Genomic DNA, 18,535 nt, shown 5'->3' with positions numbered 1-18,535 from the left:
TTCAGAAGCATCCAGACGTATCCAGAAGCTTCCAGAAGCATCGAAAAGAAGCATCTAGAATCTTCCAGAATAGGTTCACACAGGTTCATTTTACTATATAAGAGACATGTAAATCGACATGTAATTCAGTCAGTATATGGAAGTCAATCAGTCAGTATTATCAAGACAGTTTATCGAAGTGAGTTTTATCAAAGTGTTTTATCGAAGAACATCAATACAATAAGTGAAATACAACAAGTGTTTCATTACATCAATACAGTCCACATCCAACCAAGACGTTGTGTTCCACAGGGCATTATTGTATCATCACAAGGTAAATGTAACACGGTAAACCTTGAGAAGCATGATTATTTATTTTTATTATTTTTATGACTTCAAGTGCAAAAATGGCTCCCGACAGTCTTGGATTGGAACTAAGAAAGAAAATTATTGGCGATTACGTAAGTGGAATGTCACAAAAAAGTATTTGTGATAAATATCGCGTGAAAAAATGGACCGTATCAAGACTATGTTCCAAATATCGTTCTACGGGGAAGTTGGCAGCAGATAACAAAAGTGGAAGTCCGCGTTCCACCACTTCTAGAGAGGATTCTATGATCGTCAGATCCGTCAAGAAGGATCCCTGGATATCATCAGTCGAGATACAAAAGCAATTAGAGCTGCCTGTATCGGACCGAACAATCAGACGACGTGCTGTTGAGGCCGGATTGTTTTCTTGCCGCCCTGCAAAGAAACAGCTGATTTCACTAAAAAACCAGAAGAAAAGACTCCTGTTTGCTACATCTCATATTGACTGGAATGTGCAGAAATGGCGAACTGTCCTGTTCAGAGATGAATCGAAGTTCAACATCATTGGGAGCGATGGTATTTGCTGTGTACGTCGACCGGCCGGAAAACGCCTCGATTCAAGTTACTGCCATAAGACCGTGTAGCATGGTGGAGGCAATGTAATGGTCTGGGGGTGTTTTTCTGCTAACGGTCTAGGTCCAAAATATCAAAACGATGAAATAATGAACCTTTTCATGTATAAAAATATCCTGAAAGATGTTATGTTACCTCATGCTGAATGGAATATGCCAATAAAATGGGTTTTTCAGCAAGACAACGATCCGAAACACACTGCAAAAGTAGTCAAGCAGTGGTTTCAAGACAACCACCTATCGGTGATGGATTGGCCGCCTCAATCTCCGGATCTCAACCCTATCGAGAACCTGTGGGAGATCATCAACCGCAGAATTATTCGTGAAGGTGTTTGTAATAAGGATCAACTGTTTGAACAAATCCAAAAGGCCTGGGCAGCGATTTCACAAAATTTCATTGATCACCTGATCGAATCTATGCCTCGAAGATTCAAGGCTGTGATCGACAACAAAGGATTCGCCACGAAATATTGATAGCGAAATACAGCTTGGTCAACATTTTGTCGAGTTGCACTTGTTTTGTCCAGAAGGAAATCAACTTTTTTTAATACTTTTGATTAATTTATTAATTTTCGTGTACAAATAATGAACTTTGTGATAAATAAAACTTGAAGAACTTTGTCTCTAAACAGTTACATAGTTATTTGTCTAAATTGAAAAAATGGAGCAGTTTTATATAAAGAAACTAAATTAGCATTATTTGGTTGCACTCGTTTTGTCCGATACTGTATAATTGAAGAGTACACGGTCAAAAACGGCAGTCTCATTAAAAAAGTTTTGAGAAAGTATATATTCATCATTTATAAAAGTTTTAATATAAAGCACAGAAGTAAATTTGAAAAAATTATTTTTTTATTAATTTATCTGAAGTTTACATTTTTAATAAAATATTTGTAACTTTTATTAAAAAATTTTTTTTTCCTAAACTTTATACAAAGACTTTCATAAATGATTAATATATACTTTTTAAATGTGACTGCCGTTTTTTCCCGTGTACTCTTCAATTATTTTACTATAAATGCACTTTAAATCATATAAATACATTAGGAATACTCAATAAATACTTAAAAACAAAACAGTTAATTGTTTGATTTTATCCAAATGCCGCTCTCTAAAAATTAACATAACTGATATTTAGGAAGTATAAATATTGTTTAATACTTTTATATAAAATCAGCTTCCAACTAACGAATATTTGGGTTTTAAATCAATTTCGAAATTTCAAGTTTTTGAACTAATTAATATTTTATTATGAAACGCAATGTAAATTTAAAATATAAATTTTTTAAATTTAAACTTTAGTTTAAAATTGAAATTAGATACTATTTCATAATGAAATTAAAAAAAAAGGTATTAACGTCTTTTTTTTCTTTCGAAAAATTGCTATCGTTTAGTAGACGCAAAAATTATAATATAAAACATTCTTCTGGTGGCATTTAAAACAAGAAAAAAGTTAGAATTTTTAAAAACACCAGAAAATACCAACAATTTTAAGGCATATTATGTATAAACTAAACATAGCTTATTACTTAACAAATATTTTTTTTATGAGCTCTATTGTCAAAATATTGTTTAAAAAATAAAAGTAATATGAAACATTTTTTAGTAAAAAAAAATTCTGCAGATTTTGAGCATTATTGTTTTTGAACAAAAAAAAAAAAAAAAAAAGCGGAAACTTGACATTTTTAAAGCATTCATGACAGCCTGACGTCATATCAAACGATTAAACCATTACTTTTTTTTGTAGAATGAAAGACTTGTTGTTGTAAATGAAAATTTTTTTACAAGAGTTTGCAAAATGGGTAAAAACGTGAGATACGACAAATAGTGATTTTGCCGAATACCGAATATTCAACAAGGCGTTCGGACGAAGCACCGAATATTCGGCTGCCAAATATTTGGCGACTCTTAGTTATTTTAAAGGTTCCGACCTGCTTCATGGAAGTGCATATGTTAACTTATCTCTAGGTGTTTTTGTCTCATTCGTGACTAGTTTGTGTCACAACACAAATTATTTGTGGAATAATCAAACTGTTTTAACTATAGTTTTGTATAAAAGTGTCATACTCTTCATACCAATAAAAACGATTACAAAAATAGCCAGCTTTGGTATATCCTGCATTTCTGAGGTAATTTCATTTATTTATTTCGTTTAATTATGTTAACTTTTTTTCTTTTTCTTTAAATAAATAAATAAAGTTAACATCGATACAACGTAAAATGACCTCAAAAAAGTTGATGTGTGTCATATAAATTTGTGTTTTGAATTTTTAGTTTATTTTGTGATTTAAAGGTTTCCAATGAAAAGACTTCTCGTATTCTTCTGCAAGTTTCCTTACAACCACATAACTTTATTATAATTCATTATATATGCTTTCAATGACATCCATAAGCATGTCCGTTGTAGCGCAATAGTGCGACGGATTTACAAATATTTTTTAAATGCATCGGTTAATAGCCTGGGGCCGTATTCTCATCTCTCCGTTAAGCTTAACGGAGCTTTTGTCTGAAATTTCATTACATGAAATTTCATTATTTCTAAGTAAAGAAATGACGAAAATTTATATAAATTCGTTAAAATAAAACTTATTCCAAAATAAAACATTTATGTTTAAAAAATTATAATTTTAAATAAATTTTTTAATGTAATTTAAAAGAAATTTTTGACTAGCGCTCCGTTAAGCTTAAAGGGGAAACCCCCTCTAAATTTTCCCAAATTTTATAAAAAATATTTTTATTTATTTATGCATTTTAATGTATGCAGAATTCAAAACTATTTGTTTGTTTACTAATTCTAATCATTAAATCCTTCAAGTTTAGCTTTTTTTTAAGGTACCTTGAAATTTATACCATAGCAACACCATAGTAACGGTGTAGCACCTTATTAAAAATCCTAATAACTTATGTGTATTTTTAAATAGCTGCAGTAAAATGCTTGGTTTGGCTTCTTTACTCATCCAGAGAGCGAAAAAAGTCTGATTTATCAAGTCAGATTACAGCTTTATGTTATTCTGAAGCTTTTAAAATTATCAGTTTTCTTAATTTTTTAAAAAAATGAGTAAAGCGTGTAGAATAAAATCAAGAACAAAATTTTAAAAAAGGAGAAGAGGTTACTTAGGGAAAAAATTTAACAGTCTTGACAAAGAAAATATCGAAATGGAGTTAAATGATAATCCTTCTGTAACAATTTTGATTGATTCAAATAATACAACTGCCAATAATAACTCTGTAAATAACGAATCTGGATTAAATTTATTTTCTACATCTGTATCTGCAAAGAAGGTAAAGTCAATCAAAAGTTCCAGAGCTTTTACAAGAATGAAAATATCTGGATATAGGATTATAGATTGCTCTATATTATCTGACATATTTAGTGCTTTAGCATGCCCTCAATGTTAGCGATTCCACGGCTTAACAAAAAACATTTGACGTTTGACAAAAAACACGTAATTTTCATAAACTTTGCTCTCTTATATCTTTTTGTATGGTTAAGCAAGCGCCTTGAGGTTTTTAGCATCAGTTAGTGTTACTCAACCTCTTTCCAACCATATATAGAAAGTACTAAGCTTTATATGGCTTCACTTATATATTATTCACATCTTGAATCCACTTTTTTTTTAAAAACTTGCCGCGGGAACGTTTTTTCAAAATAACATTAAGAAGGTAAGATTTCCTAAGCATGCAGACACATCCAATTTGATTGAAACTTTCTATCTATAGTAAAAAAAGGATGATGAATCGAATGGAAGGGGAACATTTTTTAAATTTATACGTAAATTCTTAGTTCTCAGCATTTGAATACTTTAGAGTCGATTTATTAGGGAAAAAAGTCTTGTTAAAAAATGTTCCCTCTCTAAAAGGCAAGTATAGCCTTTTCACTTTTTAAACCAAGTATTTATTTATGTTTTCCTAAGAATATGATACTTAGGATTTTTATTTACAAATTATGTATATATTATAAGGTTTATTTTACGCTTAATTAATGACGTTTTTTGTTTTGATTTTTCGCAAAAATCCAAACAAGTATTTTTCGTTAACAAACTTTTAACAAAGTTTTAACAAATTAAATGTTTTAAAGTTTGATGATTTCTTCTTTATACTAAATTAGCTAGCCAAATAGGAAAATTAATTTTATTAACATAATACATAACTGTTTTAAATAATATAAATCTTGCTTTTGTTTAATCTTTTTGTCTGATTTCAAAATTTTTTCCAACATTATTTTGACAAAAGTATTGTCAAAATAAATAAAAATTCTTATAACAAGGTTTTTTTATTTATCAAAATTTTTGTAAAATTATTGTTTTAAAATTTTTTAAATAACAGTTACTCACATTTAGTAAATGATTTACATTCTTATTCTGAAAATGAAATAGAAAGTGAAATTTTTATAATTTGGATAAAATAGAAATTAAAAATTTAATTATTTCAAAGGAATTCTTGCTGGATTTTTCATCAAAGAAAGTTTGGTCAAAGACCTCAATCTAGCTATTGTAATTACAGACTGGCCTTTCTTAAACTGTTTTTTTCAAAACAAAAAATTAAAAAATTTTCAAAGAAAGTTTGCAAGTATGGAAATATGTAAGAATTTTTAATAAGTATTCATACAATTTTTACTTAATAAAAAATACTTCTCCATTTTTTGAGACAATGTAAGTATGAATTAGTTCATGACATACTACAATTTTATTTTAGACAAGTTACCAGACTGTGCCAACAGTTCACAACAGTACACCATACCCCAATTTTCAAAACCAAATAATATAGGTGGGTAGGCCAGTTTTTTTGTAAAATTTATTTTCGAATGTTTTATTTAATTGCTGAAAGTAATATGATTTCTGATAATCTATGTTTGAGTATTCTTTTGTTTTAGGTTTACAAGTTAACAATAGTCAAATCAAAATAGTGGTTCCAGCTATAAGCCACAATAGTGAGTCCTACTTTCATACTAGATAATTTTTTAAATAAAGACAATGTAGCACACACATTTTGCATTTTAAAAAATTTATTTATTGAAACCAAATTTGATTGATCTTATTTTACTCTAATTTAAATTTTACTTTTTTTTTTCTTTATTTTTACCTACTTTTAATTAGTTTTACTTTTAATTGTAGCTTCCAGAGTATTGTCGGAAGACCCATTTAATAGCCACAACAATATTATGAATTTTTTAAATATTGAAGATGCAGGGCTTGTGATGAAGAAAATCGTCAAGCGTGTTAAATCGCGCTCGTAAAATTAGAAAATGTTTTCATCGAGCGTGATTATGTGCGCTCGAAATAACGTCGGCGAGCGCGATCATGAAAATTGCTGAAGGCGATGCTCATTAAAAGCTTTTTATTTTTTTATATCTTTTTTTATTTGTTACATAATTCTTTCGTCAAAAAATGTTTGAATTAGTATCACACTCATGAAACTACTTCAACGAAGTAGATTTTTATACTTCCAAACTTCTTGTATATTGTCAGATCGCGATTTTATTTTTAACTATTTATATTAATAAAAAAATTATATCAAACAAAAACGCAACTTCTTATTGATTTAGTATTGAAGTATAATTTAGTGTTTTGATTCGTTGTTTTGATATATGCATTTTAAAATGTTACGCGGTAAACTTAATTAACGGTTAATGGTTTTTATATTTTTTGATATTTTTTATTCAAATTAATTATTTAATTTTTTTCTAAAATTTATTTTTTAAATTACGTTTTTTTAACCTTAAAAAAATAACACAAGAATAATTTGAAATAATAATAAATTAGAATAATAAATTTCCATTTAATAAATGTTGACGTTATTACTTTGTTTCCTTTTCGAATGCGATTGCGAACATTCTAAACAACAGAATCGTTTTAAATTTGAGTTAAAATAAATAATAGTTAATAAAAAAACCTATACTATAAACAAAAACTAATTTTAAAAATTACTCTATTATTAATATTTATTTTTATTATAAACGATGTGTGGAATATTACAAACAATAAATCAAATAAATCTTACTTGATATTTTCACAAGATTAAAAATACTCTAAATAGATTAAAAATAAAGTTTTAATTTTCTTATAGTGGTTTTCTAATTTTCTATTCTTATTTTATTTGCGCATTTTTGTATTCACATTGTGTTTCCACGTGCACATTCCATAATAGAAATTAGTGACTATTAACGACTTCAAACTGCTCATTCATTACGTTAGTGCAAAAGAGAACGACATAGTGCTTTTTATATTTTATATTAGTGCTTTGATAATAGTATATCTTAAATAAAAAATCTTTTTTTAAATATTTTATGAAAATAAAAAAATAATCCCGAACTATTGGACGAGCGTTATTTTATACGCTCGTTATAGGCTGAACGAGCGTTGTTTATCGCGCCTAGAACGTTTGAAAATACCGTTTACGAGCGCGTTTTACGAGCGGAGCGCGATCGCGCTCGCTTCATCACAAGCCCTGAAGATGGCATTGTTTCCCTCAAATATTCAAATTTTGTCTTAACAAATAGCCATTATTTAGGCATTTGCAAAGAAAAAGATAAACATGATTTGACATGGCAAAATCTCTCTGTATTTTTCACAACCTACTGTAAATACCCTATCACTAGAGTAATGCTTGCTAAGTGTCTTAAAAAATCAAAAGACCATGTTGCAAAACTGAATTGTGTTAAACATTTTACTTTAAGGAATTCTTATTTAAGCTCTGTTCTTTCTTTTTGTCCTGAAGTTCCTGAACTTAATTGTTTGCTACCTTCTGATAATTGTTCTATCAATACTTCTAGCAACTCTTGTGAATTTGTTACAGAAGATGTTTCTGCTTTTCAAAGTTGTATTACCCCAACTTCTATTGAGGTGTATTACCCCAACTTCTATTGAGTTGTATTACCCCAACTTCTATTAAGGTCTATTGTACTACCCCAACTTCTATTGAGGTAATAGAACATGAAAATCTAGTTAATAATTCTGCTAATTGTGATTTTACCTATAAAATAAAGAAATATAAATGAAGAATTGATTATCTTAAATTGAAAAATAGACAATTAAATAGAAAATGTAGTGAATTTAAAAGAAAATATCAAGCAATCTTATCAAGATATAATGTCAGAAATGTCAACAAAAGAGACACTAGTAAAGTTTGTAGGATTAACCAATTGTTGCAAATAAATTTAAGATTGGAAAAAGAAATTGATATGGCTAGAAAGCGCTCACAATCAGATCGACAAAAGGCATGGTATTTAAAGAAAAAAATTGAAAACACTGTTTTAAAAACATCTGATGAAATGAATGATTCAATCTTAAAGCAGAGTTTAAATTACTTAGAAAATCTTACAGAATTGCTTAAGGAAAGAGTAAACATTATTGAAAAAAATGTACTTGAAGTTTTTGAAGGAGGTAAATATAAGGATGAAATTCGCTCGGTATATTACAACCTTTTAAGTAAAAATGTTTCTGTTAATAATGTTGAATCTGTTATCAGAACTGTACTACAAAAAATGGCTGGAATTTCATGTGGCGCACTTCCAAAAAAATCTTTGGCTGCTGAATTTTTTAGTGAAATAAACCTTTTATCAAAAGCTCAAGTGAGAGAGGCTATGTTGAATAGTACAAACAATGTTCTTCATACAGATGGCACAAAGTATATTTTAGGGAGGTAGGTAGTTTTCAAGTCACAATATCATCTGGTAGCTACACGTTTGGGATAGAAGATATGTTCTCGGGAGAGGCACAATCTAATTTTGGAGAGCTAAAAAATTTACTCACTGATATGTCTCAGATATTTTCTTCAGAAAAGGAAAACTACGAGGATGATCTTAGGAAACTTATTTTTTCATTTAAATCTTTGATAACAGATCGCACTATAGTTAAATCAAGTTTTTTTAGCCAATTTCTACATTGGAGAAAAGCAATTTTGCCTTTTGTTGTTGAAAACTATGATGCCATGGTTACATACTGGTAAGTCATGCTTTCTATTTTTGTGCTGACATACCTGTCAATATGTATATCCTTGTGTTTTTTGTATTTTTAAGTTATTATATGTATGTTTTTGTAGGTGCACCTGCAAGTCACTATATTTATACTTGTTTGCTGTTGAACCTCTGCAGTGGTGTTGATCTACCGGTAAGTAATTATTTGTATGTTTGTTTTTACGCAATACAAGTCACTGTATGTTTCATTGTGTTTATATACCCATTAGTCATTACGTGTATGTTTGTGTTCTGTTGGACCTCTGGAGCGGTGTTGACACACCCGTAAGTCGCTATATGTTTCTTTGTGTTTATGTACATGTCAGTCATTATGTGTATGTTTGTGTTCTGCTGGACCTCTGGAGTGGTGTTGACGCACTCGTAAGTCGCTATATGTTTCATTGTGTTTATGTACATGTCAGTCATTATTATGTGTATGTTTATGTTCTGTTGGACAGTGTGTTTTGTGATTGTGATGTTATTGTTGTGATGTTTTGTGTAGATAGACAACTTGGCTTACCCTCTCGCTGGTGTCTATTGTTAAAAATGATTATTATATTGTTTTGTTACTGAAACTTGCTACTTCTAATCATTCACTAAAAGCCAAGAAATAAGTTTTAGAATAAAATAATTTTTTTATGTTATTTTAATTTTTTATCTTAAGCATTGTCAATAGTTCACATAAACAATCTCAAAGAGTAAGTTTGTTATTATATACTTATTATGCTAACAACCTGCATATATATAAGATATATTTATACTTTTTAAAATTTAATTCTTTATAAAATTTTTGTAAACTAATTAAAAAAATATTTTAAACATATGATGTATCTTTGTTTCTAATAATAATTTTTTTACATTTTTAGGTAGAGTATCTGCTGTTATACCTGCCTGTTGCTGTTGTAAGTACTCCAAATTTCAGAAAGTTCAATAGCTGTATGTTATTTTCATTGAAAATTATATTTTAACTTTATTGAAGAATCTTCTGTCTTGTAAATAGGTCATTCCATAAAATTCCAACAGATTTCAATACCTTTGCACAGTAATTTACTGACCGGTTTGAAAAATATTTAATAATTTCAAAATATGTAGTATTTGTATTCCATGATTTGTTTATGCATATTTGTATGGTGTTATTAAAATATAACCCCAAATTTTATTTTCCAAAACTAAATAAGTAAATAAGTGAAAACCATCAGTCTGTAAAAAAGATAATTCTGGATAATCTCGTCAGATTAAAAAAAAAATTGGATCATAAAAAATTTCTAGTCAAATTTAATAACGGTTGAAAAATATTAAATATATTCAAAGTCGATATGCCCAATTGGTTTGTGCAGCCCATTTGCTGTAATTTACTGACCGTTCTGTAAATTATACAATAATTTCAAAATGATGTACTATTTGGATTCCATGATTCCTTTATGCATATCTGTATGGTGTAATTATATTTAACTCCCAAATTTTATTTTCCGAAACTAAGTAAATAAGTGAAAACTATCAGTCTGTAAAATTAATTCTGATGATGACTCTGGTTAATCTCGTCTGATTAAAAAAAAATGGATCATTATGAAAAGTTTCGAGTAAAATTTAATAACGGTTTAAAAATATCAAATATATTCAAAGTCGATATGCCAAATTGGTATGTGCAGCCTTTTTGTAGTAATTTACTGACCGTTCTGTAAATTATACAATAATTTCAAAATGATGTTCTATTTGGATTCCATGATTCCTTTATGCATATTTGTATGGTGTAATTATAATATAACCCCAAATTTTATTTTCAAAAACTAAGTAAATAAGTGAAAACCCTCAGTCCGTAAAATAGATGATTCTGGTAAATCTCGTCCGATTAACAAAGAAATTTTGGGTTATTTTATTTTTTTATATTTGTTGGATCACTATGAAAAATTTAAAGTCAGGTGTAACAATAGTTCAAAAGTTATTCTAAAGTCAATATGACACCAAAACTAAGTAAATAAGTTAAAACCCACAGTCTGTAAAATAGACGATTCTGGACAATCCATTCAGAATTAAATAAAAATATTCTGGTATATTATTTTCTTATATTTGGTGAGTCAATATGGAAAATTTCAAGTCAAATTTAATAACGGTTCAAGAATTATTCAAGAGTCAATATGACACTAAAACTAAGTGAATAAGTAAAAACCCTCAGTCTATAAAATAGATGATTCTGGGCAATTCCGACAGAATCAAGAAAAACTTTTTTGCATCTTATTAACTTATAGTTGTTAAATCAATATGGAAAATTTCAAGTCAAATGTAATAAGGTTTCAAAAGTTATTCAAAAGTCAATATGATCCAAAAATACTCTCTTTTTCGGTGCCATATCACTGCAAATTTTCCATACTTAAGCTCGATACCTTTGATCAAAAAATCATCAATTTTTGCACTACAAAAAATTCAATAACTTTGGATCCGCTTAACTTCAAAGGCTGAATGACCCCTCATTTTTAAGTCAAGTCAAGCTCTATACAATGATGTAAATTGTATATGCTTATTTGAATTATATAAAAATCGTCTGGAATGGCTATCAATGTGGTGAGTGTTCATCCTTGTCATTGTCCGAAAAAATGCAAGACAAAAAAGGACTTGCCTCAAAGTTACTTATCAAGTGCTTTAACTGCAAATATGAAAATGAGTTTTATACTTCAAAACAATGTAACAGAGGATATGATATTAATTGTAGAACAATATACGCAATGCGTGCACTTGGACAGGGACATTCTGGTATAAAAATATTCACCACTTTAATGAATATGCCACAACCAATGACTCAAAATAATTATGATAAGTTTGCTGTGAAAATAGGAGAATTGTGTAAACATGTTGCTAATGATGAAGTTTTTGATATTGGTGTGTCGTGTGATGGTACTTGGCAGAGAAGTGGCTTTTCATCATTAAACGGTGTCTTTTCTGCATTATCAATAGACACTGGAAAGGTTTTGAATGTCGAACCAATGTGCAGGTTCTGCAAAGGTTGCTTTTTAAAGAAAGATCTTTTAAAAACAAACCCTACAGCCTATGCCCAATGGAGGAACTCTCACATTTGTAAAAACAATTACAAAGGATCTGCAAGCGGTATTGAGACCACTGGTGCAAAACGTGTGTTTTTAAGATCTATTGACAAGTACAAACTGCGATATGTGAATGTTTTAGGAGACGGGAACAGTAAAAGTTTCATTTATGTCATAGATACTTACCCTGGCATTCAAGTTAATAAGTTAGAATGTGTGGGACACTATCAAAAACGTGTTGGTACACGACTACGAAATTTAAAGAAAAGAGAAAAAGGTCTTGGTAGGCGTGGTTGTCTTACAGATGCAGTAATCGATCGTCTGCAAAATTTCTTTGGTGTTGCTATTAGGCAAAATGCTGAAAACTTAGCAGGTATGAAGGCAAGCGTATTGGCTACATTATTTCATGTTGCATCTTCCAAAATAAATAACTTGCACTTTCCTCACTGTCCTACCGGCATCAACAGTTGGTGCAAGTTCAACTTTGATAAAGCAAATAAAACCAACACTTACAAACCGGGTCCAGGTCTTCCAATGAACATAATATTTGAGAAAGAGGGTATAACTTATGAACCAGGAGAATTTTAAATACTGTTTTTTAGATTTAATGAGGTTGATGATTGCTTTTTTATACATTTTTTGGTGTTATTTAATTAAAAAAATTATTAATTTGTTTCTTTCTCAGTATGAAGTATTTAAGACGCCGGCCAACATTGCTCGCCAACCATTCAAGAGCCATCTTTAAAATTTTCAGTGGTTGTTTATTAACTGGTATAGAGTGTTTTAAGTTGAATAGTTTTTTTTTTTTTTTTTTACATCTGCTGTTTATGCTGTTTTAGTACCATATTATTGAATATTGGACTTTGACTTCAAAATACCTAATTTTATATTTGCAAAAAAAAATTCTGTTTAACTTAAAACACTCTTCTACTCTATATAAACACCATATAAAAATTTCAACTTGGGTTGTTTTGCTCCCTGCCCACAATATTGGCCGGCGTGAAACCTGTTTTTGCTGTTTTTTGGTAATTTTTTATGGTTTCCATAGCAACATGTGACCATTTTTTTTTTTTTTTGTACTTTTTTCCTATTTTTTTTATATATGCTATTGATCTGACAAGTTTTTTTTTTCTAAAAATTGATTTTAAAACTAGAGGGGGTTTCTCCCTTAACGGAGAGATGAGAATACGGCCCCTGGTTGTAATGAGCTTTTAATAACTTGCCTTTATACTTTAGAAAATCTTTTATTTCATATTGACAATTAATTGCTTCTATTAAATATTCATAAATAAACCATATAATCTACGAGGAAAAGTAACAACTTACAATACAAACATTATCATGCTGTTTGTGTTTTAATGTAGATGTAATAATCAAGTAAATAAATCAAAAAATTAAAACTACTAACCAGGGCTGTTTTTACCATTAGACGAGACTCGGCGGTCACCTTGGGAAACAAAACTTTTTTGAACTTTTTCATTGTAACTTTTTTTATGGTAACATTACTTATTCCCAACTTAGCATAAGGGATCAAAATATATAGGAATCAAAATCATTTGTGATCTTAAAAACAAATAGAATAAAAATAACTGTAAAACTAACTGATAACAACTTATTAAATAGAACTAAAAATTGTAAGTTGAATAATAAAATAGAAAATTCATCTATTAATCTTTCTTAACAGGTGCGCAGTTTAGAAAAAGGAAAGAAGAAAAAAAAATTGAACTAACCATATTGAATAAAGGTTTTTGCAAAACTTCTGAGGCATCAACTTCAAGATTAAAAAAGGGTAACAATATAGGCCAGCCAGACAATTATGAGTTTAATAGCCAACAGTAAAATAAAACAACGGAAACTGCAAAAGATGTTCTTGAAATCAAAGATGGTGCTCAAGTAGCTTGCTTAAAATATAACTGATGAAAGTGTGAAAGTGAGTTTCTCATGCCCAGGTTTCTTAGGGAAACTTACAAATAAGTAGAAAAAAACTAAAAATGTTTTTGCCGAAACAATTTTGAAAATGTATTATCCTAGATGCAGAAAAAAAAAAGTTTTAAACAGTGCGTTATAAAAGAAAACTTCAAAACGGTGAAGAATTTTTTCGGACCTTCAGTGTTCTCTGATGTTCTTCAGTGTTCTCTGATGTTCTTCAGTGTTCTCTGATGTTCTTCAGTGTTCTCTGATGTTCTTCAGTGTTCTCTGATGTTCTTCAGTGTTCTCTGATGTTCTTCAGTGTTCTCTATTTACTGATAAAGTTGTCTGTTTGTGCTTCAATTACAAGTTCATAAGTTTCGCTCAAAATGGATGCAATAACTGAATGGATGCAACGATTGGCATAACACCTCTTCACACGAAAAATCTTTTTTAGCACATTTTCAACTTGATCACTTAGAAGCGGTTCTGCGCAAGTCAAAAGACAAACACAACTATTGGAAGCATTAATACAAAAAAGTTTAATGAAGAAGAAAAGATTTTAAATCAGATCTTAGAGCAAGTTATATCTTTTGAAAGAATTTTGAGTGTACAAAACTTGGATTTTTTTGGCAGCAGTGATAAACGTTATGCTCATGACAATGAAAATTTTCTTAAAGTTATAGAATTCCTGTCTTTTTTTGATCCAATCATGAATGAACATCTCAAAAGGGTACAAGATAAAGACATTTTCACAATTGGGTAACAATATTCAAAATGAACTTGATTAAGTGCTTTTAAATGGTCTCAGAGACAAAAGCATTTCATTGGTTAAAACTATATAGTATAGTATATATCTTACTGCAAGGAGATAACTCCTAGAGCACAGTATAAATACAAGCCCTGCTGTTTGCAGTGTAAGCAGGAAATTATATTGTACATTTTATGTAATAGCTAAATTGTTTTATCTAAAAACCTATTTTAATGGATTCTAAAAAAGTTTTTCAAAGTTTGTAAAACAACATTATTGAGAAGATTGTTCCAAGGATTTTTATTGATTCCAAGGGCTTGATGATAAGACGGCAGTCTTCCACTTGCTCCTGTCATTATTTTAATTTTTTCTTAATAATTTTTTTATTTTTGTCATTATTTTAATTTTTAATTAATAATCTTATTTATTAATTGTATACATATAAATATACTTGTATTTATAAATAAATTAAAGTTTATTGTATGTAAAAAATATGGTGACGAAATAGATTACAAAAAAAAAAGTTATTTAAAATTACAGCTATTTCTTTTTTTTTTTCAATTTTTAAATATTCAATGCAATAAATACGCGTTCTTCTGGCTTTAAAAGTGTCTAAATTAAGAAGGTGCAAGCGCTCTTCATAGCGGAATTGATGTCGTACTTTTGAAGCTGCTGATTTTGAATAATTATTACACGCTGGAGTTGCAAATTCTAAATGCAATCTGATTTAAACTGTGTATAATTTCTTTCATTTTTGTTGTCTCTAGTGATAAATTAATTTTTAATCCATCCTAAAATGTTATTAGCTTTAAATGCAATTTCGGAAGCGTGTGTATCCCACTTGCCGTTCGATATAGTGGTAATGCCGAGATCATGTTTTTATTCAGATTTCGCATCGTTTTGCATTTTTTATGGTTCAGCTTCGTGTACGATTTTTCAGACCATTCTGTAATAGAATTTCAATCTAGCTGTAGCATGTCCAAATCTGAAGCATGTTTTATTGTATAAGCGGTTGAATGATTCGGTCAGTATTAAATCTAAAAAACTTTTAAATTTGCTGCTTGAGTTGCAGAATGATGGATAATTAATTGCTTGAAAAATTTAGTGATCCTCGAGAATATGCACAAATCGATGATCTGATAAAGTGGTGCCTACAGGTGTGTATGGTGCAACTATTTTCCATGTTAACTTGTTAAAATTTCTCTCCAAAAATCTCCAGCTAATCACATTATATAATAATAATAATTATTATTATAAGGAAAAATTAAACTCAGCACATGGTAATCAAAAAGAAACATAGGTTATTGCCAAAGAAATTCTTCATTCAAATAATCCTAAAACTAATAACGCAACAAGAAGCTAAATGTAATACATTAAAACGATACTTTGCAAGCAAACTTAAAAGTATAAAAATAATATCCAAGAAAGACTTGCTACAATCCCAAAACTTTATTTCATCATAAAGTAACCTCCCCATCAAGATACTTTTATAACATTTGGTACAGTTATCTCCACTGATGTTTTTTTGCATGCAATCAAAACTAATCTCAAATCTCATACATCGCCACGCAATATTATTCCAACAAACATTCTTAAACCATGTTCAAAATTATTTATTCCAATTATAGCTCAACTCGCCAATCTCTCATTCAAATCTAGAATTCTTCTTGTCTTATTCAAGGTTGCTCAATTCCTAAAATATCAGGATAAACAGTATTTAAACTCATTGATCTGCGCCCCATATCAAATCTCAATACAATAACTAAAATTCCTGAAAAGAATAATTTATCTCGGCTTTTTCAACGTGTAACTAATCACTCAACAGAAAAAATACTCCTAAAAGTATGCAATAACATCCTGTTAAACATTGACGATGCTTTAACCACATTCTCTTCTCTCTGGAAATATCTGCAGTGTTTGATACAATCGATCACAAACTGCTAATTGCTCGTATAAAAGATGAATTTAGTGTCACAGATATTGCACTAAAATGGATGACATCATACTTGCAATCTCAAAAATCCTTTGTTTTTATTGACTTAACAAAATCCAAATTATCAGCAAGTTCAACAGAAGTACCATAAGGGTACTTATTAGGCCCATTTTTATTTTCGATGTTTGTTTCACCCATAAATGTTATTATAAATAAACATGACACAAACCATCTGAATATACCGATGATACCCAATTACTTTCATTAACCCGGGAAAAGATAACATTACCAAAATCACTGAATGTGCTCATGTAGTTACAAAATGGTTTCTAGGATATGGATTTCTGCTTAACCCAAGCAAAACAGAAACTATCTTATTTGGATCTAGGAAACAAACTGGAAAATTTTAAATAATTCCGAAATTATATTCTCTGGAACAACACTAACTACAGTAAATTCGGTCAGAATTTAGTGAGAATCTTATCTCGCATTGTCTCTCGCTCTCCTTTCCATTTAAAATTAGAAAAATTACTAAAATCGTTTCATAGGTAACCAATCCATCCAAAAGTAGTTTATAAAATATTTGTTTTTACATATAAAACTTTAAAAACCAAATCTCATACATATCTATTAAAACTTCTAGAAACCAGAACTTCAAAAAAACAAACACAAGACCATCAGACAGTTGCCAACTTACACGCCGCCTATCAAAAACTTCCATCTCATTCATGGAGAGAGATTTTGAGGATCAAAATCTCTCTCCATGAATGCATCTTGAATATGGAATGGGTTGTCTATAAACGCACGTAACTCAAAACTTAAGAAACATTCAAAAAAAGACTAAAATACGAAATTTTTGTAGACGCTTACAAGAACTTAAAGTAAACTTGTGATTTTTGTAAATAATGGCACTTTAATTTCTAATTAATATCAATATATATATATATATATATATATATATATATATATATATATATATATATATATATATATATATATATATATATATTTAATTTTTTTTTCTTTTTATAACGATTTTTTATGTTTATCTTTGTGTTTATATATAGCCCAGTCAAGTTAGGTTTTGACATGAAAAAAATTAGGAGCAAACAAAAAATTGCTGAAAATGTTCTGTATACACTCATGATTCATATTAGAAAAATTGGCCATAAGGCTACATATACCTTTTTTACATTCGCAATTCCCAATGGATCCAGCTTTGCAGTAACAGCTCACAAGATGCAACAAATTTTCTGAAGCTGGCGGTTGAAGGTTTGACATCGGTAAAATATTTGATTACATCATTTTCCAATCTAACTCCACTGGATCAAATGATGGTAGACACGGAATGAATGTGGCTTTGCTCGAGAAATTGTTGGAGGTAATACAGCAAAATCGAATGTTCTGTGAATTAGTTTTGATGCTTCTCTGCAGAAATATCATAATAACAAAATTTATCAAGCAATATTGGCTTGCTTTTTAATCCTTATAATGCTAGGAAAAATTGTTTTCCGACATGAGCAATTTCTTTGTGTTTGGCTTCTGGCGTGATAAATACATCAACAACTTTTTTTTTGCCGTAACGGTAAGGAAATAATGTTGAATCACATCCAGACATTGCATGCAAAAAACAATTACTGCCTAAAGTAGTCTCCAAAGCCTTCTCTTAGCTTGTTTGCACTTTAAACTTTGTCTTGCTTAGTATTTTTTCCAGGCTGCACCATGAAAATATTAGTAGTTAAATCCATTAGAGCCACAAGTAATACCAGCAGATCTGTGTCTTCTCCAATAATTACAATAGGATTGTTGAACCAATGTCTTGACAAATTAATTGCTGTATTGATAATTAGTCTTTTTTTGTGTGTGGAAATATTCAGCATGCACTCCTCATTAATTGGATTTTATCCTGTTAATGAGGAGTGCATGCTGAATATTTCCAGCAATTTTCAACTTGCTCATAATTTTTTCTAGGTAATATGACAACTTTTGCTAACTATACTGCAGTAATATTACTCAAAATAAATTTCGAAGTTT

This window comes from Hydra vulgaris, chromosome 02 (genome assembly GCF_038396675.1).
Source record: "Hydra vulgaris chromosome 02, alternate assembly HydraT2T_AEP".
NCBI lineage: Eukaryota > Metazoa > Cnidaria > Hydrozoa > Anthoathecata > Hydridae > Hydra > Hydra vulgaris.
Note: the sequence above shows the minus strand (reverse complement) of the source record.